The sequence below is a fragment of the Lissotriton vulgaris genome, chromosome 3_1 (assembly GCF_964263255.1).
Source record: "Lissotriton vulgaris chromosome 3_1, aLisVul1.2, whole genome shotgun sequence".
NCBI classification, from domain to species: Eukaryota; Metazoa; Chordata; class Amphibia; order Caudata; family Salamandridae; genus Lissotriton; species Lissotriton vulgaris.
In genome coordinates, this window is record NC_141689.1 from 701,382,250 (window position 1) to 701,401,537 (window position 19,288).

The following is a 19,288-nucleotide window of genomic DNA, read 5'->3' on the forward strand; positions in this document are numbered from 1 at the left end:
GCTCCAACAATAACATCCTACCTTCGCTCGCTCACCAGCCCCGATTAGAGACCCCCCCACCCCAAGTGGTCCAGGAATCTGTCGCGGATCTGCACTACTGATCTAGAAGAAGAAATCTCCCACCTTCCCATCTCCCCGGACGGCCTCTCTACCGCTAAACTCACAGCACATTACAACACAACAGTGCCCTCCATCTTAGATCAACTCGCCTCCATGAAATAAAAAAACAGTAACATCCCTTCAAGAACATGGTTTAACCAGGACATTAAAGATTTAAGAAGGAAACTCTGAGCCTAAGAAACGGCTCTGGAGAAAGAACGCCTCCTCCACCCACTGTGAAAAGCTCAAATTAGCAAGAAGAGAGTACAAAAACCACATCACTAAAGAAAAACTTTTTTTCAATGCGCTCGACAAGGCAAAAAACAGACCAAGAGAACTATTTGACATCATTAAAAAGCAAACCTCCAAACCATCTAATTCCCTTGTCCATCCCTCTAAAGCCGTATGCGACAACTTCATCAACTTTTTCAACGACAATCCACAAGATCGAACTTTCCCTTGACATTAACCTACCTCCTCCAGGCAACAGCCTTATAACTATCTAATCCTCCTCCAGTAGGCTTCCCGCACGTACCTGGTCCGCCTTCGATCCCGTCTCGGAAACTGAGATTCTCAACTTAATCGCCTCATCCCACAATATGGACCCTCTACCCTCCCAATTGGTCAAAGCTCTGAAATTCGCCCTCGCTCCTATCTGGTGCGAAAACATAAACCGTTCCTTGAAAAACGTTACCATACCCGAATGCCTCAAGATCGGACAACTTACCCCTCTCCTAAAAAAAAAAACCAGGCCTTGACTAAAAAGACTTGAACAACTTTAGACCGGTCTCCAATCTCCCCTTATTGGCCAAAATTCCTGGAAAAATGCGTGCTCCACCAACTGAATAAACAGATTGATGTTGATCTAGCAGGTTGATTATGTCAATCATGTTTCAGAAAAGGCTATAACACCAAAACTGCAATCCTTAACATTGTCTACAACATCAGTCACTCCCTTGACTCAGCCCACTGCTGTCTACTCATCCTCCTCGGTCTGTCGGCAGCATTCAACACAATGGATCATAATCTTCTCATCAAGGCCCTCAAGGAGAGAGTTGGGGCTGAAGACCAGGTTCTACAATGGTTCTCATCCTTCTTCCAGAATCGTTCTCAGAGTCAAAATCAAGTCATACACCTCCGACCTTCTCCCAGTGAACAGAGGCGTCCCCCCAAAGCTCTGTTCTCTCTGCAACTGTTCAATATCTACATGTTTAATATCTACATGTTTTGCAGCGTGAATCTTTCTGGATTCACTATGCTGTGCATATTCCGCAATCTGGTGTTTGGGTCCGGAATCGTAGTCTTTTTTTTTTTCTTTTTTTTTTTTTCGTAGCCCAGGTGGTCGTCGACGTCCCACCATTTGGTGTACCTTCTGTGACGTCGGAATGCTTCCGGCGGAAGCTCCCACCCTTGGGCCCCATCTTCAGATTCTTTTTTCCGCCGTTGGGTCTGGATCGTCGCATGAAGCTCCAGAAGTTTTGTAAGAGAAAAATAAGTGAATTTCTTCAGGAAAAAACTCGAAGACCAGGAGAAGGAGATCATCAGAGCCGGGACGACGGAGAGTAACCTCGAGATCTTCGACGTCCGACGGAGAATGCACACTCAGGGGACCCCCTGAGCGCAGTAATGGACAACACACCATTTAAAATCTGCTGTAATTGCCATCACAAGTACGTGCAGAGAGACCAGCACCCGGTCTGCAACCTCTGTCTGCCTATCGACCACGGGAGCAAGGACTGCAACGCCTGCTCAGACTTCACGCCGAAGACGCTGAGGATTCGTGAAAAACCGCTCACCACACGATACAGGGCAAGGGCAAGGCCCCATCGCTGTATGAACTGGGCCTCTCCACCGACGACTAGGACAAAATCGCCGAAGGTCCAGATGTCTCCACGGTCACAGAGACCGATAAGAAATCATCAGACAAGGTATGAGAGTCTACGACTCCGAAACCCTCGACAGGGCCTCGAAAACTTGAGGCTGACTCTCAAATCAGAGTCTAGAGCCTCGCAGGGAGCACCGGGGTCGAAATCTTCGACGACCGAAGCTGCGGTCCCCGAAAAACAGCCCAGCGGATCCTTCGAGAAGGACTCCCAGGCGGTAAAGACCAGCGAAAAACAAGGGCTGTCAGAGCAAGCTCCCGAAAAAGGAACCTGGACTTCGAAGGAGCCGAGAGCCGCTCCGACGTCGATGGGGCCGTCTAAGAGGGTGACTGAAACGCTCGACGCCGAGCAGGCCGCACAGATGGAGAGAAAGAAAAGAAGGCTCAAGGCCGAGATTGACAACATCATCCAGAGGAAGAAGGATTTTGAAGACAACATTAAAAGCTTCAGGTTCCCCTCTAAGCCCACGACAGTCCTCGAAGAGATAGAAGAACACGAGGAATTCGACGCCGAAGAGCTGCCGAAAACTCCGGAGCCCTCGGAGCAGGGAGAAGAGGAGGACCTCTATTACACAGAGGGTGATTACGGGGACCCGCGTTCGAGCTACGACTCTGGATCCTTGACGGCTTAGGACCAGGATTGGCAGGACATCGAGGCCAAAAACCCAGAGGAGGCTGTGGAGACATACCCCTCGAGGCCTTTGCCGCCAGATGACATTGGGGCCTACTATGAGGTCATCAAGAAGGCTGCAGCAGCTTATGAAGCCAAATTGGAGGAGGAGAAGGCTAAGGCAGATTTCCTGCTCCCCGCACAGACAAAAAACCACTTCCTGCCCATGCTCAAGAGTATTATGGCACAGGGCAAAGAGGCGTTCAGAGAACCAGCTACCTGCAGGTCAGTCACGCCAAGGACGGAGAAGTAAAAGTTCTCCTCCCAGGACCACCCTTACATCCAGGGGTCAGTTTCAGCAGACTCAATTATAGTTGCAACGGCCAGAAGAAGGGCCACCATCTTACAAGGGAAGCAGGAGAATGGACCTAACAGGCAGAAAAATTGAGAGAAATGCAGCAATGCACTGGAGGATGGCAAACTCCAAGGCCCTTCTCAACAGGCACCAGTACCATCATTGGGACGAGATGAACCAATTGCTCAAACACATCCTAGAGGAACACCAGCAGAGAGCCGCTCACCTCGTGGAAGAGGGGAAAAGCATCGCAAACTCGTGCCTGAAGACCGCCTTGGACGGGGCAGAAACATCCAGCAGGCTGATGGCTATAGGAATCACAGAGAGAAGGCAAGCCTGGCTCAGGATCTCAGGCTTCAAGACAGAGGTTCAAAACAACATCCTGAACACCCCTTTCAATGGAGAAACACTGTTCTGAGCCCCAGTTGATGAGAAACTCACACAACTGAAGAAAGACAACGAGACAGCAAGGTCCATGGGGGCCCTGCAACTCAGGGGGATGAGAAGAGGCACTCCTACGCGGAGGCCGAACGGAAGGGGTGGAAACCAGCAAGGACAACCACACCAGGCGTTCCACCAGGGTCAACAAAGTGACAACCAAGGCCACCAGGGCCAGCAGAAGCAAAACTGGAACTACCAGAACAGGGGCCAGTTCTTTCGCAGGAGAGGAAACGGGCGGGGCCAGAGAAGGAGAGCAGGTGAACAACCCCCCCTCTAAGTGACTTCACACAGGAAAAGGTGGCCACCCACTCAAACCCTCCGAGGGAAGAGCACTGAAAAGCAAAGAGGAGAGGGCTACACGGATAAGACACAAAAGAACATGTAACACCAGTAAGAGGCAGGCTGAGATTGTTCCTCCGAGTGGAGGAAAATAACCACAGACAAGTGTATACTCCACATCATACAGTTCGGATATGGCATAGAGTTGGAAAAGAGACCACCAAACAGATAGCCAAAGAAAAGAGAGCACTCGGGAAGGGAGCTGCATTTGCTCAAAGAGGAAGCTGAAGAACTCCTCCTCAAAGAGGCCTTCGAACCGGTCCCATTCAAAGAACGGAAAAGGGGAGTGTACTCAAACTACTTCCTGGTGCCAAATGTGGACGAAAGCCTAAGACCCATCCTGGATCTACGGTTTCTAAACAAATATGTAAAGACTCAAAAATTCAAGATGACGTCCCTACAAGAGGTCATCCCACAGGTAAAGGTTGGGGACTTCTTGTCCACCATAGACCTCAAAGATGCGTACCTGCACATCCCCATGAACAGGAAGCACAAGCACATGCTAAGATTCACAGTAAATTAGGATCACTACCAATTCAGAACCCTGGCATTCGGTCTAAAGTCCGCACCAAGGGTATTCACCAAATGCCTCGCAGCAGTGGCCGCACATCTGCGAAGAGGGGGGATACACGTGTACCCCTACCTCAACGACTGGCTCGTAAAGGCAAGCTCTTACAAGACATGCAAAAATCATGCAGAACAGGTCACAAGAACGCTAGCGAGCCTGGATTCTCCATACACTGGGGAAAATGCTTGATGGAACCGGAGCAAGTGAAGATCTTCCTGGGAGCTCAAATCAACACCGTCCAATGCAGGGTGTTAACTAGCGAGAAGAGACACTCAGCCTACTGAGGGAGAAACGTCATTACCAGAAGGGGTGAGCTCTGACAGCGAGGACAGTGAGCAAGATTTTGACAATGATGGCAGTCATGCATACACCTGGTCCCCAATGTACGCCTGCAGATGAGACAACTCCAAGAGTGGCTGCAACAGCAATGGTCACAAGCTACAGGAAGTTGGGAGGATCTAGTGGTTGTAATGCACAAAGTGCAGGAAGAAATAAAGTGGTGGACCAAAGAAAGGATAACAATAGGAAAGCCTCTAACGCCACCGGACCCAACCGTGACCATCACCACAGACTCATCCCAGAAGGGATGGGTCGCACACATGAACAAGCTCAGAGTGAGGGGTCTATGGAGCCGAGGGGATGCGGTCAAACACATCAATTTCCTGGAGCTGAAAACAGTGCTTGCCCTCAAGGCCTTTCAGAAACAACTGTACAACCAGAAGGCGCTGATACAGACGGACAACACCACAACAATGTTTTACATCAACTAGCAGGGGGAACACAATCATTCCCTCTGTCAAGCTTGGCACAGGAGAACTGGAGATGGGCAATACCACTCAAAATAGACCTGCTAGCCATACACCTGCCAGGGAAGGACCATGTAGAAGCAGATTAGCTCAGCAGGTAAACTTCAGCATCCGATGAGTGGCAACTCCACATACAGGAAACCGAGACTATTCACGAGGTGGGGCACTCCGACAATAGACCTGTTTGCAACAGGCCAGAATGCAAAATTCCAGTACTTTGCATCCAGACAACCAGAGGCACTTTCCCAAGGGAATGCCCTATGGATAAGCTGGGCAAAAATATTTGCCTAAGCTTTTCCCCGATACCATTGATTCCCAGTGTTCTCAAAAAATGCATGAAGAGCAACATGACACTCATCCTGGTGGCACCACAATGGGCCAGGCAGACCTGGCACAGGTTTCACCCCACAAGTTCCCAAAAAGAAAAGACCTACTCTCCATGGAAAAGGGAGAAGTTCTACACCCAGAGCCGAAGGGCCTCAGCCTATCAGCTTGGCGCCTGAGGACTTGGAGTTTGCACATCTGAAACTACCAGAGAGCACCCTACGGGTGCTGCGAGAGGCAAGGAGGCCCAGCACACGCAAGTGCTATGGGGAAAAATGGAAAAGATTCACTCAATGGTGCTGCAAGAAAAAACTCCAGAGAAAGCTAACCAAGGAATCAACAGTGCGAAGATACCTCACGCACCTAATAAGAGCCAAGCTAAGCTCATCCTCGCTTAATTACATCTCAAGTAGTAAAAAGATTCCTGGTAGGGGCTAAGAGAATAGCGCCACCAAAAAGGATGCAGGCTTGGAACCTGAATGTGGTACTGACCGAGCTCATGAAAGCACCTTTGGAACCCATCCACAAGGCATCACTGCAAATGCTGACAATCAAAGCGGCCTTTCTGGTAGCAATCACCTCGCTACGTAGGGTGAGCGAACTACAGGCACGAACACTGCAGGAACCTTTATCCAGATACAGTGACAGGGTCGTGATGAGAACAGACCCGCACTTCATGCCAAAGGTGGTGTCAAGGTTCCACATGAATCGGCGTATTCAGATTCCTAGCTTCTTCCAGAACCCCACGAAAAGCGCTGAGAGTGTGCTCCACACTCTAGACGCAAGAAGGGCAGTGATGCACTACATTGACAGGATGAAGGAACACAAAACAGTTCTTCGTATCCTTCGCAAACAGTTACATGGGTAGACCAGTGACTAAGAACACTATAGCTCGATGGATCGCACAAACGATACAATTCTGCCGCAAGCAGGCAGGAGCTAATAGGAGGGGCACAGGCCCACTCGACCAGGAAGAAAGGAGCAACAATTGCCTTTCTGGCCAACACACCAATTCAGGACATATGCCTGGCGGCAACATGGGCTTCAGTGCACACATTCACTAAGCACTATTGCGTGGATGTACAGATGAACAAGGAAGCACAAGTAGGACAAAGAGTGCTTCAACATATATTCAACAACCAACGCTCATCTTCCACCCAGCTGCCACAAAAGTAACAAAACCGCTACAAAATCTATGCACAGCATAGTATATCCAGAAAGATTCACGCTGCAAAACGAATAGTTTCTTACCTGTCGGTGTAGTTTTGCAGCTTGAAGATCTTTCTGGATTCACTAGCGAACCCACCAGCCTCCGCCAGAAAGATGAGGCTGGAGGAGAAGGTGGAAACACATGGAAAGGAAAGCAAGTTGAAGCTTACAAGATACGTGAACATAGCCATGGATTCACTACAAGCACAGAAAAGAAAAAAGAATCCGAAAATGGCGCCCAAGGGTGGGAGCTTCCGCCGGAAGCACGCCGACGTCACCGAAGGTACACCAAATGATGGGATGTCGACACCCACCTGGGCTACGGGGAAAAAAAGACTACAATTCCGGACCCAACCACCAGATTGCAGAATATGCACAGCATAGTTAATCCAGAAACATCTTCAAGCTGCAAAACTACACCGACAGGTAAACTATTAGTTACCCCTCGCTTTCATTCTGAATAAAGCCAACATCCCCTTCCACTTGTATGCAGATGACACCCAGATTTACCTGGAATCCTCCTCCATCAATGACATCCTAAGGCTCAATAATACTCTCAAAGAAGTCCAAGAATGGCTATCCTCAAACCACCTTAAACTCAATCAAGGTAAAACTGAAATCCTACTGATCTCAAACAAGGAAGAAAACCCGCATGTTTCAGAGTGGCTGAAAGCTATTGACACTCTCAACGTGATGCCCACTCTGAATAATTCTGCAAAATCACTAGGAATCATCCTAGACCACAAATTATCCATGGCGAACCACATTAAAAACTGCCAAGAGCTCCTTCTTCAATCTGAAACTACTCAACGAAGTCCAACCCTACATTCCACCCGCGGATCTCAAACAAGCCACCCAATCTCTTGAGTTATCCAGACTGTACTACGGGAACGCACCCCTCTCTGGTACCCCCCTCTCCCACCTAGCTCCTCTAAAAACCACCTTCAATGCATCGGCCAGAATGGTTTTGGGAGTGAAAAAATTTGACCACATTTTTCCTGCACTCAGATATCTAAAATGGCTCCCAGTGGAAATGCGTGCCAGCTTTAGAACAGCCTGCCTGACTCACAAAGCCTTGCACACAGGGAAACCAGAATACCTTGCCTCAAAACTCAAGAAAGCCGGTCAAGCAAGAACACTCAGAAGCTTAAACTTCCTCCTGCTCATCCACCTAAGAATTCGGAAACAGAAAACTGCAAACCGCTCCTTTGCTGGGAATGCTCCGAAAATCTGAAGCGCCATCCTGGTCGACATCAGAACTGTTTCCTCCTTTCTAAAGTTTAAATCCCAACTAAAAGACCTCTACCTCAAACATGCCTTCCCGAATCCAATTACATAACCCTCTAATCCGAACTTTTGTTGCCTCCAGATCGCACGTTCCTGCAACTGACCTCTCCCTCCCCTTTTCCTGGGGTCGGCCTCGCTACGGATATGACTTTATCCTCACTGCCTCAGGGCCAGTTGAATCTCTTACTGGTATGCGTATTCTATTTGTGGTCCTGCTGTACGCTCACTCTGTGCGCTTTCGATTCATTATATGACTTCTATGTGTTGGACTTGTTGTTCGCTTAACCTTCTGTGTATTGTATTCGCTATATTGACCTACACATCTTGTTGTGAAGCGTTCCAATGCCATCGGGTTTGTCCAGCGTTATAGAAAACTCAAAAAAATGTAAATAAACCTGTGCAACTCCCTTGCCACCTTCCATCGCAAGATCGCAGACATCCACGACCGCTTCACGGTCTAACCGCCACGACAACCACTGAGATCTCTGTCCGCACGTCCACCATCCTCACCGACCCCCTGCGCTACTGGACCAACATAAACTACAATGACACCATCAAAATCATGAACACCATCCCCTCCGGATCTCCGTCAGACCCATGCCCACACCACATCTTCCACAAAGCCAGCACCACCATCGCAAACCCATCTCCGGAAGGCCATCAACATCTCCAAGACCGCAACCTTCCCGGAGAGGTGGAAGCACGCCTAGATCAATGACTTACTCAAAAATCAAAGGCTGACCCCAAGAACTTCCGCCCCATCGCCCTGCTCCCAGCAAAGGACATCAATTAAGATGGTCAACAGACAACTGACCCGCTACCTCGAGGAGAACAGCACCCTGGACCCGTCCCAGTCCGGGTTCCGCAGCAACCACTGCACCGAAACTGCCCTCATCGCAGCCACCAATGAAATCAGAGCCCTGCTGGATTACGGAGAAACCGCGGCCCTCATCCTCCTGGACCTGTCAGCCGCCTTCGACAGTCTGCCACCGCACCCTACGCACGCCTCCGTGACGCTGGAATCCAAGACAAGGCTCTGGACTGTACTACCTCATTCCTCTCCGGCAGAACCGAGAGCCACCGAGATCTGTGGCGTACCCCAGGGCTCATTCCTCAGCCCAACATTGTTCAACATCTACATGGCGCCGCTTGCCCACATCACCAGACTGCACTACCTCAACATCATCTCCAATGCCGACGACACCGTGCTGATCCTCTCCCTCACCAAGGACCCCCTCACTGCCAAAATCAACCTCTACGAAGGAATGAAAGCCGTTGCCAAGTGAATGAAGAACAGCAGACTGAAGCTAAACTCGGACAAGACAGAAATCCTCCTCTCCACTCCCTAGGCCTGGGACGACTCCTGGTGGCCGACCGCACTGGGAACAGCTCCAACACCCACCGACCATGCACTCAACCTATGGTTCATACTCTAGTTTCTCCATGACAAAACAGGTCAACGCCGTCTCATCCCCTTGCTTCAACGCCCTCTGCATGCTCCACAAGATCTACAGGTGGATCCCCACAGAAACTAGAAGAACGGTCACACAGGCTCTCCTCAGCAGCAGGTTGGACTACGGAAACGCCCTCTACGCAGGAGCCTCGGCCAAACTCCTGAAAGGACTCCCAACGCATTCAAAACTCCTCCGCACACCTGATCCTAGACATCCCTCGCCGCAGCCACATCATACCCCACCTGAGACCCAGGACCTCCTAACCTTTGGAAAACTCCACAAGACCTGGCTTTTTGAGTAGTAGCAGCATCCTTACCCCCCCTTCAGCACCTTGAGACCCTCATGGGTAATTAGTGCGCTTTACAATTGTATTGATTATTTGATGACTAACACTCCTCTCGAAATCTTGCCTCTTTAAACCTGAACAATCACTTCAATGATCCTCCCCTTCTAACTGCCTAGCTGCTGCCTCTCAGGCTATCATCCCTTCCTGCACCTCAAAAATCAAAGCCTCTCTCCTACAGGGCTCCATTCCTGATTCTCTCAAGGCTGGCCAAGTTGTCCCCATGCTAAAAAAAAAAAAAACCTATGTTGGATCCTGCTTCCGCTGACCACTGTAGACCCAAATACAACATCCTACTCCTAGCCAAAGTTCTGGAAAAATGTGTGCAACAGCAGCTGAGCCTGCACATCAACCACTCCCACCTTCTAGATTACTTCTAATCCGGGTTCAGACCTGGACACAGCATGGAAACCATCCTTCCCACATTGTGGATGACTCCCCCCCCCCCCCCCCCCCAAGCCAAAACCGGTTTGCTAATCCTCCTAGACCTATCTTCTGCCTTTGATACGGTTAACCACGAATTTCTCCTTGAGCGCCTCAAACTCAGGATGGGTTTGGATGGCACAGTCTTGAATGGTTTAGATCCTTCCTCCAAAATCGCTCCGAGTCCTCATCAACGGTAATCTATTCGCTCCCTCTCCGGTTAGTCCCCCAAGGATCAACCCTCTACCCTACCCTCGTCAACCTTTACCTTGAACCACTCACTGAGGTGCTGCCAATATCTCCTACCTTATGTACCCCGACGATACACAGATCTACATCAAAATCTCTTCCCCTGGGGACATTTTCTCCCAGAATGAGGCCCTGAAGCCGACAGTCCATTGGCTCACCGCCAACCAGCTTAAACGCAAATAAAACTGAATTTATTCTAATCTCCCCACCCACAACTAATTCAGATATCCAGGAATGAATCCAGACCAACACAGCACTAAACTGCCCTTCTACCATTGTTGACTCTGTGAAATCCCTTGGAATAACCCTGGGCGGCACCCTGAAAATGTGTGGCCATATGAACTCTTTAGCCAAAACTGCCAGATTCCACCTGAGTTACCTCAGAAACCTAAAACCCTTCCTCGATGTTTCTACTTTATAACTGCAATCCAGGCACTAGTCATTTCCAGACTTGAATATGGATGCTCTACTCTCACAGGGCTACCCAAGAACTCTGTCCCCTTTGAAAGACTGCCTCAACGCCGCCGCTAGACTCCTAACTGGCTCAAAGAAATTCAACCACATCTCTCTCCACCTCAAAGTTCTGAACTGGCTTCTCCTAGAGGCCAGAATCCAACGTAAACTGGCCTGCATTACTCACAAATCTCTTTACTCCAATTCCCCTGCATTTCTCACCCGAAAACTTGTGATATCCGTAGAAGCCAGAAACTCCCGATCTGCCAAAGACCTATTGCAACCAGCACGCTTCCGGAAGAAAAAAACCTACAATCCGGGCTTCTATGAGCCCGCTCAAAGAATTTGGAACTCTCTCCCACCCGCCATCGGAAGACTTCCATCCTTGGCGCACTTTAAAAAGGAGACCAACTCCTTCTTAATGGGCAAATACATCATCTAACGATAACATTTTCATTACCTCAGTAACCTGTTCCACCCTTCAGCTCTGCATTATCCACTGCTCCTACGGATGATACCAATTCCTGCACTCCTGGGCATCCCACCCAAGAGTTGAGACTGCGTTTCTTCTTTTATAATGTATCTACTTTTAATTTTTATCCCAGAAGTACCCGTGGCCTTAGACTGCGTGTTTTTTCTTTTTTTTCCTTTTTCTTTTATAATGTATCCACCTATTTTACCCAAGCGGTCCCTCCCTACTGTACGCTTTGTCTACCACCCGTAATCCTGTTAAGCTCTGGAATACCCTCACGGGTCTGGTTTGCACTCTATGAACTATAAAATATCCATTTTCATGTGAGGCAGCTTGCGGTCTCGGGATCTTTGTCTGTTGCACAGCTCTTCCACAGAGGAGTGCCCAGATACCCAGGGCTCAGTTTCCTCTAGGTCTGACCAGTGTTCTCCCAGAGGAGAGGAGACCTAAACTTGTGGCTGCTCTGAAGTTTGTTTCCCAGACTTCTTACCTTTTCTCTTGCAGTGTTGGGGTATTATTCCAGGCCCCAATACCCCTTTTCTTTTCTGCCTTTGGCTTTGCTTTGTGTTCCTTGTTTTTACACCAGCCCAATCTGGTATTCCCAGCATGGTTGCGTGGAATTGTTATCTCTACCTCGGCCCGTGCTGAGGGCTCCAGATCATTCCCTAGATGACACTGTAATGGGATGGCAAAAGACCCAACCACCTTTTAATTTTGTCCAGTAACCCCTCCCCACTTTAAGGGCACGGTAGCCATGAGATGAACTTTAGTATATTTCTCACCATTGGTGACTAGTTAAGTTTGTCCAGTGCAATACTGCTCTAGGGATACCAGTTTTTTTTAGTCGCCATGGTTACACTTGCACCTATATCTCTGTGCTTCTACTCTAACCCCATTGATGTGTGGCTGTCCAGGTCACGGAGCCAGACAGCCAGAGCAGTTGCTTCAACCCCACACTTTTTAGATTACGCTAGAATCCCATCTGTAAACTCACCACTTCATTTGTAACTGGGGGTGTACTAGTAGAAGCCTTTTTGGGACCAGGAAAGCCCCCAATTAGGTGTCCATTTGCCTTACATTTGAAACATAGTCTTTTTGAAATCCTGTTTCTTACCCTAGTACCCACCCTTGGGTTGCGGACTGCCTCTAGGCCCACCCTCCAGGACAGGTTTTTGTGGTACCTCAGATGTCTGGTTTTTTTTTTGTTCTTAGAATGTTCCACATGCTCCCAGTAGAGGGAATAGCAAAAACTTTCCTTTGCTCACCCCCACCATAAGACTTTGGTGACCCCCTAATCTTGTTTTGATGGTTTTCCTTCTTCCACTAACTCCTCAGGAGAGGCTAAACCTATGTCTACCAAGTATTGATCAAATATTTTAGACTTGTAGTCACCTACACACCACCCTACACTTACACCCCCTCACTTGCATTCATCAATATGGCTAAAATCAAAAGATCCAAGCTAAAGATCCCCCACTGAGGGACCTGTCCAGCATTGCAACATCGGCCCGACGAGGAGCAGACCAATGATGAAGCATGACATCCCTCTGGGTGTGTGATAGCATTCAGATCCGATCACTCTCCAACCCACTCATCTTCCCCAGGATCCCTTGGGTCTACCAGCCAGTTACTTCTGACATCCTTATCATCCCTCCCACCCCATGATGAACTGCAACGTCCTTTTGTGCGAGGTTGTCATTTCTGAGGTCTGATGCTGGACCTAATATATCTCTTCCTTGTCCCTCCTTTCATTTATAGTGATTCAAAAGCTAGCCAGAGGAGTGGAACGGGTGATCCCTGTTTTAGTCACCGGGTGTAGCGATGTTATGAGAGATGTGAGGTAGTGTCTTCCCAAGAGGATTGGGATATCTGAAGAGGGAAAGTAGGAGGTGAAGAGCAGTGGTTAGAGGTTACATCTGAAGATGCAAGAATAGCTGGAAAGGGTGCTGCAAGGTCTGCATGTACAATGGCCAGTGGAGGTGACTTGGGGCGGGTAGGCCAGAGATGGTGCATAATGTGCAATATCTGCTGGTGGTACCACCACTACTCTCTCAGTGGGCAGGGGCAGATGAATTGGTGGGTTGTATGGACTTTGACTATGAGGAGGATAGCTGGGAGGAGGACTAGGTCTTGGGCAGTGAGGTGATTGATAAGGCGTAGCAGGGGAGGTGGCAAAAAGGGGCCGGAGGGTCCATGGGTGGTGGTGGGTGGGTTTGTTAATCAGTGTCCACTTAGTGTTTTACAGGCTTAAGGCACAAATCCACTGACCCAGGTCGACGGGCAGGTGATGCCTACTGTTAAGGCAGCAGAAGCAAGGCAGCAGACTACGGAGCGGGCACTGACTTTAATGCCAGGTAAGGATGTAAGGGCGACTTTGTCTGCCCCGGTTATGTTGTCAATTGGGGTGGAGGCTGGGAATGGAAAGGAGTAAACTACATGTTTGCGGATGTACTGTTAAGTGAAGGACACTGTTGGGCACGGAGGAAAACGGGTCCGCTACAAAAGGGTACACAAAGTGTCTGCCCAAAGGGACGGAGCATCTTGTACACAAACCGGTAAGTAAGCATGAGAACAACAAGGGGACATGGCTTAGAACATGAGAACTGATGCTGTGGAACAGATTGTGATTAGAGGTAGAAATGTACGGTCAAAATAGGGGATTTCAAAGAAAGAAAGGAGTTGAAAAAAGTTGTCATACATGTGACAAAGCCATTAGGTGCACACCACAGAACAAAAAATGGCAGGAATTATATGTCGGAATGTTTTCACTGTTGCATAGTGAGCTGGAAGCTAAAGAGAGGTCTAAGGAGGAAGAATACGACCTGTTCAAACGACCTAGGGTTTCCATAACAATTTAAAACTGAACAGCAGCATTTTCGCTTTTCGATAGTGTATATTTCGAAAGGATCCAGAGCAGAGTGTGGCCCTGTTTAAATAGTTGGATGTTGTAGGAAGCTGGCTCTGTATATGGTATACCACTTGGAGTTTATACCATGCACAGAGTCCAGAGATTCCCCCCAGAAGTGTTCAGGGCTCAATGCAAACCCAAAGTGCTCTATTTACTCCACTATTGGAGCTTTCATAGTTTCACATGCCTGAATCATTCTCCGTCGTCGAGACGGGAGTCTCCGTTACATAAAAAAACAATGCCCAGTAGTATAGCAAACTGAAAAGAGGCCTAGGCCCATTTCCCTTTTGCAACCCATAACCTTCGTTATGTACAATAGACCAAACTTGTCCCTGAACCAATAAGAAACTCCTCACCCTCTAGAACACATTTTTGAGAGAACCTTTTGCCCCTCAGATTTTCTAACGCACGTTTTGCTAGGGCGTCTCCTTTGAGCTCTGTTCAAACTCTTCAATTTCTACTCAATCTAGATTGGATTTGAGTTTTCTTCTTCAGATTTAATTACTACCTATTATTTCTCCAACTGTTACAATGAGAAAAAAGGTTTATTTAGAGCCTGTGCCACCTGTTCAAAGAAAAGGCACTATGCAGACGACCCTTAAAGGATTGCATCTACTGCCTTTATCCAGATCATCAAGCAAAGGCTTGTAAGGTATGTCGTACCTTTTCAAAGAAAAGTTTGAGGGCTCGTGAAGGAAGGCTATTATTTTGTCTTCAAAAGCTTAAAGCCAGGAAGGAAGTCCTGTCTAGGGTCTTCTGGCTGCAGTCCCTCTAAACCTCCCCCAAGCAAAGAAAAGGAGAGCATGGGTCATACTTCAGGGTTAAAACATACCAAGAACTGAGGACTTCAGGGCTAGGCTCTGGCCTTGACTTTCCATGCCCTACTGTGAGCAAGGGCCTGGCCAAAAACCTATGGGTTTGGTTCGATGAAGACTTGAACTTTTCTTCTCAGATAAAAAAAGCTGACAGGGACTTGTTTGGGGACCCTTAAAATCTTGATATTCCTCCCTTTGCTGCCAGTGAGCGCTAAGGAGACAGTGGTCAGAGCAATGATTCTGTCTCGCCTAGATTACACTAACGCCTTGCTGGCTGGCAGTCTGTCTTACTTGACCAGGAAACTTCAAGTAGTCTAAAATGCGCCCTCCAGACTTCTACTGGGATTGCCTCATAGACAGAGAGTCCGCATTAATTTACATACTCTGCATTGGCTCCCGGTGGAGTCTCGCATTTAATTTAAAATGCTTTCCATGGCTCACCGTGCTCTGCATGATCTTGGCCCTAGCTTTTTGTAGAAGCGATTTTATAAACCCTCACGGCACCTGCGATCATCTGATCAGCTACTAATGAAAAATCCTCGGTTCATCCGCCAGATGCTTTGCGGGAACTCATTTGTTCGCAAAGCCGCCCTGGCTTGGAACCTACTACCGATGGCTCTAAGGAGTATCCATGACCCGTTGCTTTTTTTTTTTAAAAAAAACTAAAAACCCTGCGGTTTTAGATTGACATCGGAGTATGGATAATTTTTAATTCTTTCTGGAGTTAGCGCCGGGACACTTTCAGTAGCTGAGCGCTGTATAAATTTAATATAACTTAACATAACAAGAGGAAAAGCTCAGAATCCACAATCACCCACTGAAGTCAAACATTCAGTCAAGAAGCCGGCCTCCACACCTTCTGAGGGGACATTGGAGAAATCTACACTGTCGACGGGAGCGTCGACGAAGATGGCAGCGTCTATGTAATCGGAGGTAAAACGTACGTCTAAGACTTTATCACCGTCGGCGGCAGTGTCGATGCCGAGATCTGTGGTGACGACTGCATCGACTACAATGACTACAGGTAACAATTGCAATGACGACAGTAACGGCATAGTCGATGGTAGCGTTGACAACGATAATAACGTCTGTGGTTGCGATGCCGAATATGTCGATGAGAGGAAAAAAAAACAGAAAATGGGTTCTTGCCAGGAAGAACCAATCACCAAGTAAGGTGACCCCTTTGGTAACATCTCACCTGTTGGAGGAGTCGGAAGAAGTGGAGGAGGATGGCGGTCCTTTTGGTTATGCTAGTAGCCTGTCGCAGTTGCAAATAAAGTACCAAGAGGGTGTCTCGGAGTACGAATATGAGGGGTTTCAATGTCGTCCCCAGCAATAATACCGCCATGAGGAGATGGTGAGTGTTCCATCTTCATTGCTAAAGGATTTGCAGTTCATGCTGCAGGATTATAAGAGACATCCTGTTCCTCATACCTCTAAAGAATTGCAGGTGACTACGCCTCAACCACGCTCTATACCAGGTACGCCAGTGCGTAGGTGATACATTTTACCAGAGCCCTTGCCTAGATCTCCACCAGCAAGATCTCATCTAGAGCCAGTGACCACGGATGATGAGGAGAGTACATCAGTGGTTTTCATAATTTAATGGAGAGAGCCACAAACAGATTCACACTCACCATGTCCACAGACAAAGCAGAATGTTTCTTTTACGACTTCAAGGAACATTATCGTAGTACATTTCGGTCCCTACCGATTGTCGATCATCTATGGAAAGAAGGCCTAAAACTCCTGGAGACACCGGCAATGGTGACTCAAGTACTTGCCAGACTGGACAAAAAATATAAGGCACCTTCGGATGCTCCAGCTTGTCTTCTAGGCCACCCCAAGCTGGACTCCGTCATAACCCAGGCGGCTCAGCAGAAGACCAGGAATCCGTCCGCTCCTATTACGATACCTCCGGACAGAGAGCGTAGGAGATTGGACAATGCAGGGAATAGGTTTTCCTCTGTCTGCCCTGTTAGTTAAAGCTTTGAATGCCCTGGCCATTCTAGGCAGGTACGATAGGCAGATGTGGTGTGACCTCTCGCCTCCTGCATTCCAGAGGCTGACAGATCAAGATTCTGCAAGAGGGATAAAGGACTTCGGCTGAAGTCCTAGATTGTGCTATGGACATAGACATCACAACCACAGCCTTCAGATCGTTGGGAGGAGCGGCGGTCCTGTGCAGACCAGGATGGCTGAGAGCAACAGCGTTCAGGCTGGAAGTCCAAAATAAGATCTCGGACCTTCCTTTCAATGGAGAGGATTTATTCGGAAATCACATAGACTAGGTACTGCAAGGTATCAAAAAAGATACTGATACAGCGAAAACATTAGGAACACTACAATATAAGAAAGTTCCTTTTCAAGGCTCTAAAGGTAGAGGCCAATCATCTTTCAGAGGAGGATACCAGCAGGGAAGATATTCATCTTACTCTACATCATCACAGCCTTACCGTAAGTAGTATACGCACCGTCAGTCAGGAGGCTACCCAAAATCTACACCTAGAGGGTAGGGGAGGTAGTCAGGGGAAAGACAACAACCAATGACAATGACCGCCTTCAGGATCCGGCTACACCTATCCCTCTTACGTCACATGTCCCCTTGGGTTGAAAGATTGCTTATTATCTCCAAAATTGGCAGCAAATAACTACGGACCAGTGGGTCCTCAACATAATTCAATTCGGACACACTCTAGAACTTCCACAAACGCCCCCTTGTACACCACCGATACATCAAGAGGTCAGGCACTTACTTCAGATACGTCGGGAGATTCGGACAATGCTCCGAAAGGGAGCAATAGAACCGGTGCCGAACTCCCAGAGGGGAAGGGGTTTACTCATGATTTTTCCTAGTCAAGAAAAACACTCTCCAATGGCGTCCTATTCGAGACCTCCGATCCCTAAACACCTATCTGAAAAAGCAATCTTTCACAATGGTTTCTCTTCAGGACATCTTTCTGCTGTTAGACCCAGGAGATCATATAACCACAGACCTACAGGATGCGTACTTTCACATCCCCCCATCCATCCTTCCCACCAGCAGTACCTTTGCTTCATGGTTGCCGGAGAACATTACCAATTCAAGGTACTGCAGTTCGGCCTGAAATCAGCCCCAAGAATATTCATGAAATGCCTGGCTCCAATGGCGGTTGTTCTAAGGAAACAAACACTAAGGGGCAGATTTATGAGGCCGTTGCGCCGCAATTGCGTCACTTTTTTTGACGCAACTGTGGCGCAAACAATGCGCCCTATTTACAACGTGACGCATCTAGGAGATGCGTCGCGTTGTAAAGCACTGCGCCATAAGGAGGCGTTCCTGCGCAGGGAGGGGCGTTCCTGCGTAGGAACGCCTCCTGAAAGTGGCTGAGTGAAATCTATGAGATTTCACTCAGTCACTTTTAGGGCAATGCTGTGTCAAAACCCTGCGCCTGCTTGAAGCAGGTGTAGGTCTTGACGCAGCATTATGTAGATGGGGCACCCCCGAGCCTTGCTGGAGCTGCGTCGCGCTTGCGATGCAACTCCAGCAATGCGCCACATTTCTGGCACAGATGCGTCACGCATCTGTGCCGTTTTTGCACCATGGTGCGCCGCATTATAAATGCGGCGCACCATGGGTGGCTGAGCTGTGGCGCATGTTAACTGGCGCATCCCTGGGGATGCGCCAGTTAACATAATTCTGCCCCAACGTATTTCCTTACCTCGCTGACTTGTTGGTTAAGGCACCATCAGCAGCATCCACCCGATCGCCAACAGCGGCTTGCGTGGATTTGTTTGCCAGGTTAGGTCTGACTTTAAACTAGGAAAAATCATCCCTTCAACCGACAAACATCACCTTCTTGGGAGTGATACTGGACACAAGGCATTTCCCCTCCAAAGAAAGGCAACTGAGAATTACATCTCTTTTCAAAGACTTCACAAATAGAAAGTGCCTTTCAGTATGCAAGTAAAAGTCATTGCTGGGAACGATGTCATCTTGCATTCCCCTCGTACCTTGCTGCAGGTTAAGGATGCGTCCGTTGCGAGAGCAGCTAGATATACAATGGCTTCAAGCATAGGGATCCTTCGAAGACATAGTCAAGGTAACGCCGAACATGGTTCAAGCGGTGAAATGGTGGCCCCAAGAGTGGAACATCTCGCGGGGCCTTTCATTCCTCACAGAGCCAGCCCCACTGATAATTACTACACATGCGTCCCTAGAAGGATGGGGAGCCTTCCTTCAGGACCTTAAAGTCAGCAGCCGCTGGAAGT

The 19,288-nt window shown here is 48.5% G+C and overlaps 1 long non-coding RNA gene across 4 annotated transcripts in view; it reads left to right on the forward strand.

Moving 5' to 3' along the window:
- LOC147726937 (uncharacterized) overlaps window positions 1–19,288 on the forward strand; it is a 66,991-nt gene that overhangs the window by 22,491 nt on the left and 25,212 nt on the right. For 2 of the 4 annotated variants that reach the window (XR_015309301.1, XR_015309300.1), the window contains exon 3: window positions 13,550–13,668. The exons of the other annotated variants lie outside the window; for them this stretch is intronic. This is a non-coding gene — a long non-coding RNA (uncharacterized LOC147726937). The remainder of the gene's footprint in view (window positions 1–13,549; window positions 13,669–19,288) is intronic. 4 annotated transcript variants of the gene reach the window in all.